Source organism: Silurus aristotelis (assembly GCF_946808225.1).
Source record: "Silurus aristotelis genome assembly, chromosome: 5".
NCBI lineage: Eukaryota > Metazoa > Chordata > Actinopteri > Siluriformes > Siluridae > Silurus > Silurus aristotelis.
The window spans coordinates 34,957,391-34,972,752 of NC_139578.1; the positions used below are offsets into that span (position 1 = coordinate 34,957,391).

The 15,362-nt window shown below is 44.1% G+C and overlaps 1 protein-coding gene across 1 annotated transcript in view; it reads right to left on the minus strand.

The window, feature by feature from the left end:
• Positions 1–15,362, minus strand: part of LOC310725879 (uncharacterized protein) — a 75,970-nt gene that overhangs the window by 30,585 nt on the left and 30,023 nt on the right. The window lies entirely within an intron of this gene.

Genomic DNA, 15,362 nt, shown 5'->3' on the forward strand with positions numbered 1-15,362 from the left:
CAACAGCAGGAGACATTTCTCTGCTGAACTGTTTGCCGGGAATTTTGTTCGTATCGGCATTTAAAAATTTTTAAAGTTCGTTTTCTCTATTTTTCATCGCTTTAAAATATCAAAATATCGTTTTGATTTCCTGCATCCTTTACTCTTCGTTGGCTCCGTCTCGTCTATTTTTGCTTTCAGAAGACCACTTTTTCCCTGTTTGAGAATTTGAAAGCAGTGCGTGGAGGACATTCCCACCAGAACTATGAACACACACTACAATAACCACATTAAGGTATGTAATTTCTCTGCTATGGCAAACATCCAGTTCATTCAGTGTGTGAAGTGTGACATGTTTGGTCAGTTTCTCTCCGTTGTTAGCAATAATTTTATCTGTAAGAAGTGTACAGAGAAGATCTTAGCATTAGAGGAGCGCATCCAGAGTCTAGAGAGAAGTAGTGAGTGCGAGAGCAGTCCAGGTTCTGCAGGCGAAAGTCTGGATGCCCTAGGTGAAGTTAATATTCCCCGACTCTGGCATTAGAGCCCTCGCAGCGGGGCGAATGGGTGACGACTCGGCGGCATACTCGCAAAGCTAAAGCTAAAGCTAACGCTAAGGCTTGCCCACGGGAGCACCATTCCTCTCCGCTTCACGTGTCTAACAGGTTTGCTCTCCTCAGTGAAGTACCCGCTGAGAAACCTGAAAGAGCTCTGGTTTTAGGAGACTCCATTCTGAGGCACGTTAAATTATCTAGACTTTTAGGGGCACCAGCAGCACAGGTCATGTGTATACTGGGAGCCAGAGCGCCGGACATAGCAGGTCAGCTTAGGTTCTTAGGTTCTCTAAGATAGTTTTTCACACAGGAGCTAATGATATACGCCTTCGACAGTCAGAGGTTACTAAGTGTAATATTATAGATGTGTGTAAATTAGCGAAGGCAATGTCTGATGCAGTAACATGCTCTGGCCCCATCCCAATGCGACGAGGCGATGTAGCCTACAGCAGGTTATGGTCGCTGAACTGCTGGATGTCCGAGTGGTGCTTCAAAAACAATGTGGGCTTCATTAATATTTGGAGCATTTTTGAGGGCAAGGCTGGCCTGTTAGGGCGGGACAGTATCCATCCCACCCGGGAACTTGCTGCTCTCATTTCTTGTAGTATAGGTCATAGTCTCAGAACAGCACTAGTTAACAAGTGACTCTTGGTGAAATTATACATAAACATGGGATTCGCTTCCATTGCTATGCTGATGACACACAGCTGTATATTTCAGCAAAGCCAGATGAGAGAGATCAGCTCAACAATGTTGAGAAGTGTGTAAAGGACAATAGACAGTGGATGCTTGATAACTTTCTTCTGCTCAATTTAGATAAGACGGAAGAAATTTTACTAGGACCACATGCAGCTAGAAGTAAACTTTTTGATTACGTAGAATCTCTGGATGGTGTTTCTGTTTCAGCGTGTACGGCTGTCAAAGACCTTGGTGTTATTATTGACCCTAGTCTTCACATTCACACGTTCACTCAGGTTTTTTGACGGTGGTGTGGTGGGTCGTCTCTTATCCCAGAGATCCCTCATGTCTGTGTGACCGAATGAATGAGGTAAAGGTGGTGATTGACACTCCTGACCACCAATCAGTAGCGAGCAGGCACTATTTAGAGCTGGTTGGTTTGAGCCTGGCATGCGTCACGTCCGTATCCTCCCCTTTTGCAGTTGCTATAGTGATTTCAGGTATGTGCTGTTAGAATGTAGCGTTGGCTAATTAGTTTTTCTTTGCTCGTTGCACTAATGGCTCGTTTGTGTATCCTTAGCCTGTCTTTTCAGTGTGTGTCCCTGTTGGATGCTGTTTTGGATCTGGTTACTGCCCTCCCTGCAGGTATGAGGAAGTTGTTTAGTAATGTTTAGCTTTAATGCGGGTCGGGTGGCGTGAGTAATGTGCAGTCCTTGAACTTTAGTTTAACAGCAGGTTATTTGAAGGCTGCGTATCCTGAGCGGTGAATTGATTCTCAGGAACTCATCTATCCGCGTTTGGTAAGTTGTTTCGGTTTGTTAGGGGGAATTACGGCATGTAGTTGTGCAATTAGTCGTATCATTTATATCTTGTATCATCGTTTGTATTATAGGATCCTCCTTTTTCGTCCTGGGTGATTATTGCTGCGATTCGACTTTTCCCTCGCTGCGCGCCAAGTGAACAACCTCGGCTTACAACTATTTAAAAGGGGAATTCTGCTGCTGCCGTTTGGCTTTCGTGATTTGTTTTTAACTGGTATTGTCTGGCCTACTGTGGGGTCGAGCAACGTGCATGTATCGGGGCTGGCTTAAGGACGACGCGGCCGCTCTTTTTTAGTTTTGCTTCCCTCAAACTTTTAATAAAGTTGTTCATTGTTTTTCTTTGTAAGAGGTGTATATGGTGAATCATATTGTGCTTCGGTGACCGTCCATCGTATTACGGTGGAATTGTGACCTTAATTCGCTTTTTCCTTAATTTTTGTCTGAGATTTATTTTGCTTTTGGTTTCTTTCAGGAGCTGGGGTCCCACTGGTGAAAGGTCTTTGGTGGTGCTATTTCTACGTTTGGCGTGTGACACTTTTGACGTGTATGAGTGGGTGCTCTGAGTTCACGGTGAGGTGTGCTTGTGTGTGGAAGTATGCTTTTTGATAATTAGTGCTGATCACTCCGGTGGGTAACCCCAGCCCTGTATTTAATGATTTTATTTTGTTTTGTTTATTTGGAAGTTGTGTAAATTGGTTGTTTAATATTTCATGTCTGATTGTTTATTTTTTTTATTTGTGTAATTGTCACCGGACCGTTTTTACCATTGAGAATATTTTCTTTTCGTTCTATTGTAATTTCAAGTTTTTAATAAACTTTGTATTTTTTATACGATGCCCACGTTTCCTGCCTACACTCATTGATAAGAAAATCGAACTTGTGTGATCTAATAAACTTTGGGGTTTACTTCTATTTCCTGGGTGTAACCCTCCCAGGTGGCGTAGTCGAATTGGTTAAGTATATAAAGTGAGCTTGGGTGTGACGAGCCGTTCAGCTCTCCCCACTAGGCACACGTCCCCCCACCCTCGCGCCACATTCTGGCGTAGACGGCAGGATCTCTTGTGTAGTGCAGAAGAAGTGGGTATTGTTTGTGTATTTGTGTTTTGTATATTTTGTATTTTTGCAGAAGCTGGGCAGCAGCAGTTTTTTCCATTTTTGTGAGTAGATCCTGAGCTTCGTATTTTTCCTCAGTAGTGGTAAGTAATTGCGGGGTTTGCAATTATGGATGATGAACTACGCGAATTTAGAGAATTGGTAGCCCAATTAAGGGCAGATAATGAAAGGTTGCAACAGGCGCAAATGCCAATTGCGCAACCTGGCTGTCAGGAATCACCCTGCCACGCCCCCTTCGGAGGCTGTCATACCCCGGGATTCCCCAATGCACCTCGCTCTTGCTCTCGTGCGTGCCCCGCCCGCACGAGGCTCATTGCAATTGGGCTCATCCCGATCACCTGGGACTAGTTTCATGCACCCATCACACCACCTATAAAAGCCTCACACTCACATGAACTGGTGTCCGTTATTGTATGTTCGTGCGTGCGTGCGTGTTTATGCCCGTCCGCGTGTGTACCGGTGTCTTCGTGTATGCTCAGCTCCGCTACGTGCCCTTTTGACTTGGACTCGGACTCTGTTTTCTGGATTATCCTTGCTCACGCAGGTATTTGTGTTGGCTCTGCCTTTTTGTTTTGAATAAAACACGGTTTGCATTCACTTTGGCTTCCGCCTCCGTTCCCGCCTGACACTGGCCCATTTAATGCTCCTATGTCTCCCGTTGTAGATCCACCATTTACTGGTGCTGTTGCCTCTGCAACAGATCGTTTCGTTTTTGTTCCTCGGGATCGTAAGTGTCCGAGATTTAACGGTAGGTCCGGCGTTACGATTGAGGAATGGGTGGAGGAGGCTCAGGCCTGCATGCGTCTTCGCCATCTCTCTTCGGTTGATCAAGCATTTTTTTTGGTTGATCATTTGGAGGGAGAGGCAAGGGAGGAAATTAGATATCGGCCAAGGGACAAGAGGGAGGATCCAAACAAAATTATTCAGGCGTTGCACGAATTGTATGGTTGCACAAGTTCGTATGTAGCTCTTCAAGAGTCCTTTTTTTCCAGAAAACAACAGGGTGGGGAGACCTTGTTAGAGTTCTCCCTAGCCCTGTTGAATCTTCTGGAAAAGGTGAAATGTCAATCACCCCATGGTATGCCTAATGCGGATATTTTATTGCGAGATCAATTTGTTGAACATGTGAGCGACGGTGCGCTTCAACGTGAATTGAAACAGTTAGTCCGCCGCCAACCCACTGTTACGTTGTTGGATGTTCGCAGCGAAGCTATTCGCTGGGAACGTGAGGGAATGCCTAGGGGGGCGCGTGGTCGAAGCCAATCAGTTCCTTCCGCTCAGGGTATTCAGTACGGGGTACAGGGACATCAGCACACAGGGGGAAGTAGTAACTCGGCGACCTCCAAATTAGGCGAGTTGCGAGAAATGCTGAAAAAGCAACAACAACAATTGAATCAACTTACTCGAAGTGTGGCTCAAATTCAAAATCCTCAGCGTTCACAATTATCCCGATCTAATCAGATAATTTGTAGAAGGTGTCAGCAGCCTGGTCACTTTGCTAGGGATTGTGAGTGGGAACGGAGACCTTTTCGCTTTCCACCAGTGCGTGCAGCCTCCGCGGTACCGAGAGGTGGGCAGTCACAGTCCAGGCAACCCTCGGAAAACTAGTTCCCGCTGAGCTGCAGGGCCACAGCTTGGTCGGGGAAAAGACAGGCTCGGGTGTTTTAAATTATGCCGATTTTATGTCTCGTTTTATGTCAACGTGTCCACAACTTGACGTGTGTATGGGTGGAGTTATGATACCTTGCCTGGTGGACACTGGTTCTATGGTGTCCACCATTACGGAGAAGTGTTTCTTGGCGAAATTTTGGGTCGTGGGGTCAGGAACAGCTTAGGTTGTGCGATTGGTTACAGCTCCGGGCTGCGAATGGCCTCTAAATTCCTTATATTGGCTATTTAGAATTAGATGTACAACTTTGTGGGCATGTGGTTTTAGGGTGTGGAGTGCTGGTGGTCAGAGATCCTCCCGGTGGTTTGGGTGCTCAGGTTCCTGGTGTTCTGGGAATGAACGTCCTAAGCCGCTGCTACCGGGAGCTCTTTGGTCAGCATGGCACCAGTCTTTTTGATTTACCTGTTGTGTTACAGGCCCCTATTTCAGTTGTCCAGGCCTTACAGTATTGCCATCACATCGACATCCAGCTAGTTTCAGATCAGGGGGGTCGAGTCAAGGTGCGTGGACATCGGGCGTGTCGCATCCCAGGGGGCACCATGAAATTGGTTGCCGTAACGTGCTCTGCCCAGTACTCAAGTGGTACAGTATTGTTTGAGCCTCCAGATTCTGGTCTCCCAGCAGGTTTGTTGGCATCTCCTGCTCTGGTCCACGTGCACCATGGTTAATGTGGGTACAATAGATGTAGTGATATACGCTAGCACGGTCATAGGCACTGTTAACCATTTTCAGGTGGTGAGCTTACCCCCAGAGGTAACTGAAGTTCAGGAGGTTTCAGCTAGGGTAAGTACACAAGTTGTGCAGGTTTCCCCTCCTGTACAAGAGCAGATCAGGGCAATTGACTTGTCTGTGTTGTCAGTGGAAGAACAAGGCAAGGTGAGGATGCTACTAGACCGGTATTCATCTGTGTTTTCTATACATGATGGGGATTTGGGATGTACTAATCTCATTTCCCATGACATCCCCTTACTAGATGAGGTCCCTGTGCGCCAGTGGTACAGGCGTATTCCTCCTTCAGAGTACGAGGTAGTAAAGGCTCACATTAACCAACTTTTGGAGGCCCAGGTAATTAGAGAGAGCTGCAGCCCTTACGCTTCGCCCATCGTTTTGGTTAAGAAGAAGGACGGCAGTCTACGCATGTGTGTAGACTACCGTCATTTAAATGCTAAGACCAGAAAGGATGCCTTCCCACTACCTCGTTTCGAGGAGACGTTGGACTCACTGGCAGGGGCACATTGGTTCTCTACCATGGACCTTGCCAGTGGGTACAATCAGGTCCCTGTTAGTGAGGCAGATAGAACTTAGACAGCATTTTTTGTACTCCGTTTGGGCTCTTTGAATGGAACAGGATGCCGTTTGGCCTTTGCAACGCTCCCAGCACCTTCCAGAAATTAATGGAACGGTTGTTTGGGGACCAACAGTGTCAGTCTCTCCTCTTGTACCTTGATGACATTGTTGTTTTCTCCTCATCAGTTGACCAACATCTAGCTTGGATGGAGGTAGTCTTAAGCCGTTTATCCAGGGAAGGTTTGAAGGCTAAGTTGTCCAAGTGTGCTTTCTTCAAACACAAAGTGCAGTACCTGGGGCATGTGATCTCCTCAGAAGGGGTTTCCACAGACCCAGGCAAGATTGAGGCAGTTTCGCAGTGGCCTCAGCCAACCAGTGTTGCAGGTTTGCGGTCATTTTTGGGGTTTGCTAGCTATTACCGCCGCTTTGTGGAGGGGTTTGCGAGGCTGGCTGCCCCCCTTCATAGGTTGGTGGCAGAGCTGGCAACCCCAAGGCGGTCAAAGTCTGGGTCCCGTGAGTTTGCTGAGGCATGGTCTATGGAGTGTCGGAGTAGCTTCGAGGAGTTAAAGGGTAGACTTACCACAGCCCCTGTGGTAAGTCACTTCCTTTTATCCTGGAGGTGGACGCCAGCCATGGGGGGTTAGGGGCGGTCCTCTCACAAGAGCAACAAGGTAAGGTGCGTCCCATAGCTTATGGTAGCCGAGGTCTTCAGCCCACTGAGCGCAATACTTCAAACTACAGTTCTATGAAGCTGGTGTTTCTTGCGCTCAAGTGGGCCATGACTGAGAAGTTCCGGGAGTACCTGCTGGGACACAAGTGTGTAGTCTACACTGATAATAACCCTCTTAGCTACCTGGCCTCAGCTAAGTTGGGTGCCATGGAACAGCGTTGGGCTGCCCAGTTGGCAGCCTTTGACTTTGAGCTTAAGTATAGATCAGGTAAGAGCAACCGCAATGCTGATGCCTTGTCACGCCAGAACTTACCTGCTGTGGAGGTTCAGGATTTGTGCCTAGGTGTATCTGTTCCTGCTGCATTGCGTCAAGTCGACCAAGGCGGATTGATGACTCAGGTAAACCAGATTGTATCCTTTCCTGGTTATTCCATCAGTGATATGTCTGCTCAGCAGCAGGCCGACCCAGTTATTGGAGAGCTGCTGGTGTTCTGGAGGCGGAAATTGCTGCCTAGCTCTGAGGAGCATAAGAAACTTTCTAAGTCTGCTGTGCTTTTGTTTCTGCAGTGGGATCGTCTGGTGGAGAAGGAGGGGGTGCTTTATCGTCGGGTGTTTTGCCCGGATGGTGGAGAGGAGGTCCTCCAAGTGCTATTGCCGGTGGCCATGAAACCCGAGGTGTTGACACAATTACACCAACTGCATGGGCACCAGGGGGTGGAGCGCACCTCTCAGCTGGTGTGGCAACGATGTTATTGGCCAGGGATGTCCTCTGGCATTGCCCGGTGGTGCCATGAGTGTGAGAGGTGCCAGTTTGCAAAGGGTGTCCGGCCTGCCCCTGTTAGTTTTATGAGACACCTGCTGGCTGCACGGCCAAATGAGATTCTGGCCTTGGACTTTACGGTGTTGGAACCCTCAAGTTTCGGTCTTGAGAATGTGTTGGTCATGACTGATATTTTCACCAAATACACCCTGGCGGTACCTACTAGAAATTAACAAGCTGAGACTGTGGTACAGGTTCTGGTTGTTGAATGGTTCTGTAAATTTGGGGTGCCTGGCCGTATCCATTCGAACCAAGGCCGTAACTTTGAGTCGGCACTTATTAAGCAGTTGTGCTGTTTATATGGAGTTGAAAAGTCACGCACTACTTCATATCACCCTGCTGGAAATGGCCAATGTGAACGTTTTAACCGGACGCTGCACAATCTTTTGCGCACCTTGCCTGTGTCAAGGAAGGGGGACTGGCCATCTTGTCTTCCACAGGTACTGTTCGCCTACAAACACTACTCCTCACCAAGCTACGGGAGAATGCCAGTATTTTTTATGTTTGGGCAGGAGCCTAGACTTCCAGTTGATTTCCTGCTTAGTAGAGTTGAAGAGCCACGGTCAGGTAGTGTTCATCGGTGGGTCCTGGAGCATCAGGATCGGTTGCAGGTGGCTTTTGAGGGGGCTCGTGAGCGGTTGGGGGCCACTGCTGACCGCCGAGAAGCCAGGCACGATCTGCAGGTACGAGAATCACAACTGCAGGAGGGTCAATTGGTATATCTCCGTGACTATAGCGTGAGAGGTCGACATAAAATCCATGACCTGTGGAGCTCCGTGGTGTACCAGATTGTGAAGGCACCTAAGGAAGGAGGTGTGGTGTATACAATTGCTCCCATCACAGATCTAGGCAAGTTAAAGCATGTGCACCGATCTTTGCTGAAACTTCAGATTGGCAGGAACCCTCCTCCCATGTTGCAGGACATTCCATTGGTGGAAACTGTGCGGCCTCGAGAAGAAGAGTTGGACGAGGGAGATTTGTTTGTTCTGGTACCTGAAACACCGCAGGTTAGTAGGCAAACACCTAGGAGTATGGTTCAGTCTGAACCCCAGGGTTCTGGTGAAGTCCAGGAATCAGAAGAAATCCCTGAGGCAAGAGTGAATGTGCAGCCACTAATGAACCCTCCTTTACACTCTGCTTCGGTGGGTGAGAGCGTGGTGAGCAGGACTGGAAGGAGTACTGCTGGGCAGCACTCTAATGTACATCACCTCCCACGATCATTGGGGCCAGGTACAGTGTCTAGTATAGTGGGTAGTACAGCTGTGGTTTTATTCCGTCCTTGGGACTGAAAGTTAAGAGGGTGGGCTTTTGGTTTAGTTCATTGTCGGGGCGACGATGCAGAAGCCGGGGGTGGATTGTGACCGAATGAATGATTTACCACCAATCAGCAGCAAACAGGCACTATTTAGAGCTGGTTGGTTTGAGCCTGCCATGCGTCACGTCCGTATCCTCCCCTTTTGCGTTTGCTATAGTGATTTCAGGTATGTGCTGTTAGAATGTAGCGTTGGCTAATTAGTTTTTTTTTTGCTTGTTGCACTAATGGCTCGTTTGTGTATCCTTAGCCTGTCTTTTCCGTGTGTGACCCTGTTGGATGCTGTTTTGGATCTGGTTACTGCCCTCCCTGCAGGTATGAGGAAGTTGTTTAGTAATGTTTAGCTTTAATGCGGGTCGGGTGGCGTGAGTAATGTGCAGTCCTTGAACTTCAGTTTAACAGCAGGTTATTTGAAGGCTGCATATCCTGAGCGGTGAATTGATTCTTAGGAAGTCATCTATCCGCGTTTGGTAAGTTTTTTCGGTTTGTTAGGGGGAATTACGGCATGTAGTTGTGCAATTACTCGTGTCATTTATATCTTGTATCATCGTTTGTATTATAGGATCCTCCTTTTTCGTCCTGGGTGATTATTGCTGCGATTCGACTTTTCCCTCGCTGCGTGCCGAGTGAACAACCTCGGCTTACAACTATTTAAAAGGGGACTTCTGCTGCTGCCGTTTGGCTTTTGTGATTTGTTTTTAACTGGTATTGTCTGGCCTACTGTGGGGTCGAGCAACGTGCAAGTATCGGGGCTGGCTTAAGGATGACGTGGCCGCTGTTTTTTAGTTTTGCTTTCCTCAAACTTTTAATAAAGTTGTTCATTGTTTTTCTTTGTAAGAGGTGTATATGGTGAATCATATTGTGCTTTGGTGACCGTCCATCGTATTACGGTGGAATTGTGACCCTAATTCGCTTTTTCCTTCATTTTTGTCTGAGATTTATTTTGCTTTTGGTTTCTTTCAGGAGCTGGGGTTCCACGGGTGAAAGGTCTTTGGTGGTGCTATTTCTACGTTTGCCGTGTGACACTTTTGACGTGTATGAGTGGGTGCTCTGAGTTCACGGTGAGGTGTGTGTGGAAGTGTGCTTTTTGATAATTAGTGCTGATCACTCCGGTGGGTAACCCCAGCCCTGTATTTAATGATTTTATTTTGTTTTTTTTTTATTTGGAAGTTGTGTAAATTGGTTGTTTAATATTTCGTGTCTGATTGTTTATTTTTGTTTTTTGTGTAATTGTCACCGGACCATTTTTACCATTGAGAATATTTTCAAGTTTTTAATAAACTTTGTATTTTGTATACGATGCCCACGTTTCCTGCCTACACTCATTGATAAGGGAATCGAACTTGTGTGATCTAATAAACTTTGGGGTTTACTTCTATTTCCTGGATGTAACCCTCCCAGGTGGCGTAGTCGAATTGGTTAAGTATATAAAGTTGAGCTTGGGTGTGACGAGCCGTTCAGCTCTCCCCACTAGGCACACGTCCCCCCACCCTCGCGCCACATTCGTGTTGCCTTCTGGTTCTCCCTTGTAGTTATGCTGCCATAGCGAGTCTTGCTGGAGTCCAAACTGCACAGTGACATTAACTTTCATATAACAATAAGGACACTTAATAATCCATATCCTTGTCTTCCTGTCATCCCTTGTCTCTCTCTCTCTCTCTCTCTCTCTCTCTCTCTCTCTCTCTCTCTCTCTCTCTGTCGAGTTAAACATGCTCGTGACCACTGTTCCTGCCCCTCTTCCTTCCGTGGATCTTCCCACTTCATCCAGGTCTGCCTCTGGATAGTGTTCTCTACGACTGGAGGCCACTCTGTGCAGCTTGGGACGGTTTCTCATCAACGCCTTGGGTGGTTCCATGAAATTCCTGAGTAAGAACGGGCGCTTTAAAGATGGATTGGACTGTAGATAATGTCAACAGTCTCCTACAGTGACTAAGGAATACAGTTCGCTTCTGATCATCATCACTGTACACCACAACATTGTATATCTGCTACAAATGGACATTCGGTGCAACCCAGATGAGTATGGGATCCCTCTTGAGTCAGGTTCCTCTCAAGGTTTCCTTGCCACAGTCACCACCGGCTTGTTCATCAGGAACAAACTTACACTTATAAAGAACATCTTCACTTTTAATCACCACATTATCTGTGTAAAGCTGCTTTGAGACAATGTTCATTGTTGAAAGCTCTATACAAATAAAAATGAATTGAATTGAATTGAATTGAATTTCCCAGTCGACATCAATGGAACTGACATAGAGCGAGTCTCCAGCTTTAAGTTCCAGGGATTTTAATGAGATTCTACCGCTGCATCATCAAGAGCATCCCAACCAACTCCATCACTGTATGGTACGGAGGCTCCACTGTGTGTAACGTAAAGACCTGCAAAGTCTGGTCAAAATCACTTAACGCATCACTGACACTACCTGCCACTGAGCACCCTAACCACAGCAGATGTCTGTGTAGAGCTCACAAAATAATCAAGGACTCAAAAATTGTTTAACCTCCTTCCATCAAGAAGGAGATACAGGAACATACACACCAGAACCAGCAGGTTCAGATACAGCTTTTTTCCATCCACCATCACCTTCACCATCACCTTCACCATCACACTACTAAACTCTACACTACACCATTACATCACTGTATAAACACTGTATAAACACTTTATAGACACTGGATATAACTGCTGTACAATTATACACAATGTACAAATTATAATTTTTTATACTTATATATACTTTTATCTTTTATACTTTTTTTAATACTTTTTATACTTATTCTCTACACATAATCTGCCTTACACACATCTGTACTATTTTATGTATGTGTATCTATATACAGTATACCTCACATACTGTACATCCTGGCAAATATTTTACATTTATGTTTATATTGTGTGAGTGTGTGTGTGTGTGTGTGTGTGTTTATATATATATATATATATATATATATATATATATATATATATATATATATATATATAATGTATATATAATGTGTATGTATGTATATATATATATATATATATATATATATATATATATATATATATATATATATATATATATATATATACGTATGTAAAAAAAAAAGGAAAATAAGTATTTGAACACTCTGCTATTTTGCAAGTTCTCCCACTTAGAAATCATGGAGGGTCTGAAATTGTCATCATAGGTGCATGTCCACTGTGAGAGACATAATCTAAAAAAAAAAAATCCAGAAATCACAATGTATGATTTTTTAACTATTTATTTGTATGATACAGCTGCAAATAAGTATTTGAACACCGGAGAAAGTTAATGTTAATATTTGGTACAGGAGCCTTTGTTTGCAATTACGGAGGTCAAACGTTTCCTGTAGTTTTTCACCAGGTTTGCACACACTGCAGGAGGGATTTTGGCCCACTCCTCCACACAGATCTTCTCTAGATCAGTCAGGTTTCTGGCCTGTCGCTGAGAAACACGAAGTTTGAGCTACCTCCAAAGATTCTCTATTGGATTTAGGTCTGGAGACTGGCTAGGCCACGCCAGAATCTTGATATGGTTCTTACAGAGCCACTCCTTGGTTATCCTGGCTGTGTGCTTCAGGTCATTGTCATGTTGGAAGACCCAGCCTCGACCCATCTTCAATGCTCTAACTGAGGGAAGGAGGTTGTTCCTCAAAATCTCGCAATACATGTCCCCCGGTCATCCTCTCCTTAATACAGTGCAGTATCTCTGTCCCATGTGCAGAAAAACAGCCGCAAAGCATGATACTACCACCCCCATGCTTCACAGTAGGGATGGTGTTCTTGGGATGGTACTCATCAATCTTCTTCCTCCAAACACGTTTAGTGGAATTATGACCCAAAAGATCTATTTTGGTCTCATCTGACCACATGACTTTCTCCCATGACTCCTCTGGATCATCCAAATGGTCATTGGCAAACTTAAGACGTGCCTGGACATGTGCTGGTTTAAGCAGGGGAACCTTCTGTGCCATGCATGATTTTAAACCATGACGTCTTAGTGTATTACCAACAGTAACCTTGGAAACGGTGGTCCCAGCTTTTTTCAGGTCATTTACCAGTTCCTTCCGTGTAGTTCTGGGCTGATTTCTCACCTTCCTTAGGATCATTGAGACCCCACGAGGTGAGATCTTGCATGGAGCCCCAGTCCGAGGGAGATTGACAGTCATGTTTAGCTTCTTCCATTTTCTAATGATTGCTCCAACAGTGGACCTTTTTGCACCAAGCTGCTTGGCAATTTCCCCGTAGCCCTTTCCAGCCTTGTGGAGGTGTACAATTTTGTCTCTAGTGTCTTTGGACGGCTCTTTGGTCTTGGTCATGTTAGTAGTTGGATTCTTACTGATTGTATGGGGTGGACAGGTGTCTTTATGCAGCTAACGACCTCAAACAGGTGCATCTAATTTAGGATAATAAATGTAGTGGAGGTGGACATTTTAAAGGACGACTAACAGGTCTTTGAGGGTCAGAATTCTAGCTGATAGACAGGTGTTCAAATACTTATTTGCAGCTGTATCATACAAATAAATAGTTTAAAAATCATATATTGTGATTTCTTGATTATTCTTTTTTTTAAGATTATGTCTCTCAGTGGACATGCACCTACGATGACAATTTCAGACCCCTCCATGATTTCTAAGTGGGAGAACTTGCAAAATAGCAGAGTGTTCAAATACTTATTTTCCTCACTATATATATATATATATATATATATATATATATATATATATATATATATATATATATATATATAAAAATACGCACACATTATAAACACACATACATGAATATGAAATGTTGGGCGTAAGGAGTAAATAAGATATACTATGTACAATTGTACAGTGGTTGTCAAAGAAAATGTAAATATTTTATCGCAACTAAATCACACATTCTATCTGTTCTTAATGTATATTAATACTTCCTGTTTTTAATACTTTAAGCAACATGGACATGGAGAAATATGAATGCAACATAGAGCATGAAGACAAAAAATTATTGTAAATGTTTTAAAGTAATAATGATGGTTTAAATGACGTAAATCATCAGGACACCAAACGGAACCTTTGCTATGTTTCCACACGGACAGTTAATGAGGTGATACCAGAGAAACTGCAACTCTTCAAGTCAAGTCCAGAAGATTTTATAGATATAATTATAGAGATTTTACAGATTTGAATGATGTATTGTTTTTATCTGTACGATCAATAAAGACAGTAATTTAAGTTTGTCAAGTCAAGTGAAGTTTATTTGTATAGCGATTTTCACAACAGACATTGTCTCAAAGCAGCTTTACAGAAATCAACAGTGAAGGTGAATGGTGTGTGTTTATCCCTGATGAGCAGCCGTGGCGACTGTGGTGAAGGAAAAACTCCCTTAGATGATATAAGGAAGAAACCTTGAGAGGAACCAGACTCAAAAGGGGAACCTCATCCTCCATTTGGGTGACATCAAGAGTTTGATCATAAATCTTTCAACAATACAGAACACTGGAGAGTGAGAACTAACATGAGTACTGGAGTATAAGATTATAAGTAAATGTTCTTTCAACAGTCTTTGGTATAAACAAAGGAGCTACTGAGCTCAACATTTGTGATCATCACAGATCCAGCATCAGCTTCTCCATGCCAGAGCCTTTAAACACTCCAGGAGGTCCAATGTCAAAACTCCACACATGTAGTGGGATCCAATTGGTTTGTGTCGCCATTATGAGGGAAAAACCCACAAAACACCACCTAGAGGGTAAATTGTGTAAAACATGGCGGATTTGGTGTTTGATTTGAGACTTGCCGCAGAAATAAAACAAAAGTTTACAGATTAAAAATATTTTTCGGTGGCGTTTATTTATTTATTTTATATCTAAGTAAAGAAGGGATGTCGTGAATAAGTGTATATTTTGCTGGAGGTTTTAATTCGCCTCTTTTATATTTAGTTATTTATTTATGTATTTATATTTTTTATAAAAATTGTAAAACAGAGATGCGCGCTGAATTTACAGCGCGTTAATAAAATTTAGTGCTGTTCAAAAGATTTTTGCAAAACGGATTAAAAATTTTGTTACCTAATGAATGTGTCCAGATAAAGATCCACATGCAGAGCAGAGAAAAGATGATTATGTTGACGATGATGATGATCAGGAATGTGTCTGTTCTCAGTCATGTTTACATTGCTGACTCCCTCTGTCTCATCCACATTAACTTTACTTCTTACTGCCTTCTGCCCTGCTGATTTTTAGCTTCGTAAACTAGTCTACATCTGTGGTAAGTGAGGGTCAGGACTTTATACACCAGTGGATTGAAAAAGACGCGCAATGACAGGAAATCGGTTGATGTGCTGAAATCGGTGCAGTCAATAAATTTATTGACATTTCACCAAATCAATGGATTAAAACTTGTCACGAGTCTGTTTTAAAAATGTAAGAAGTAAAAAGTACAGATATTTGTGTAAAAATGTAATGAGTA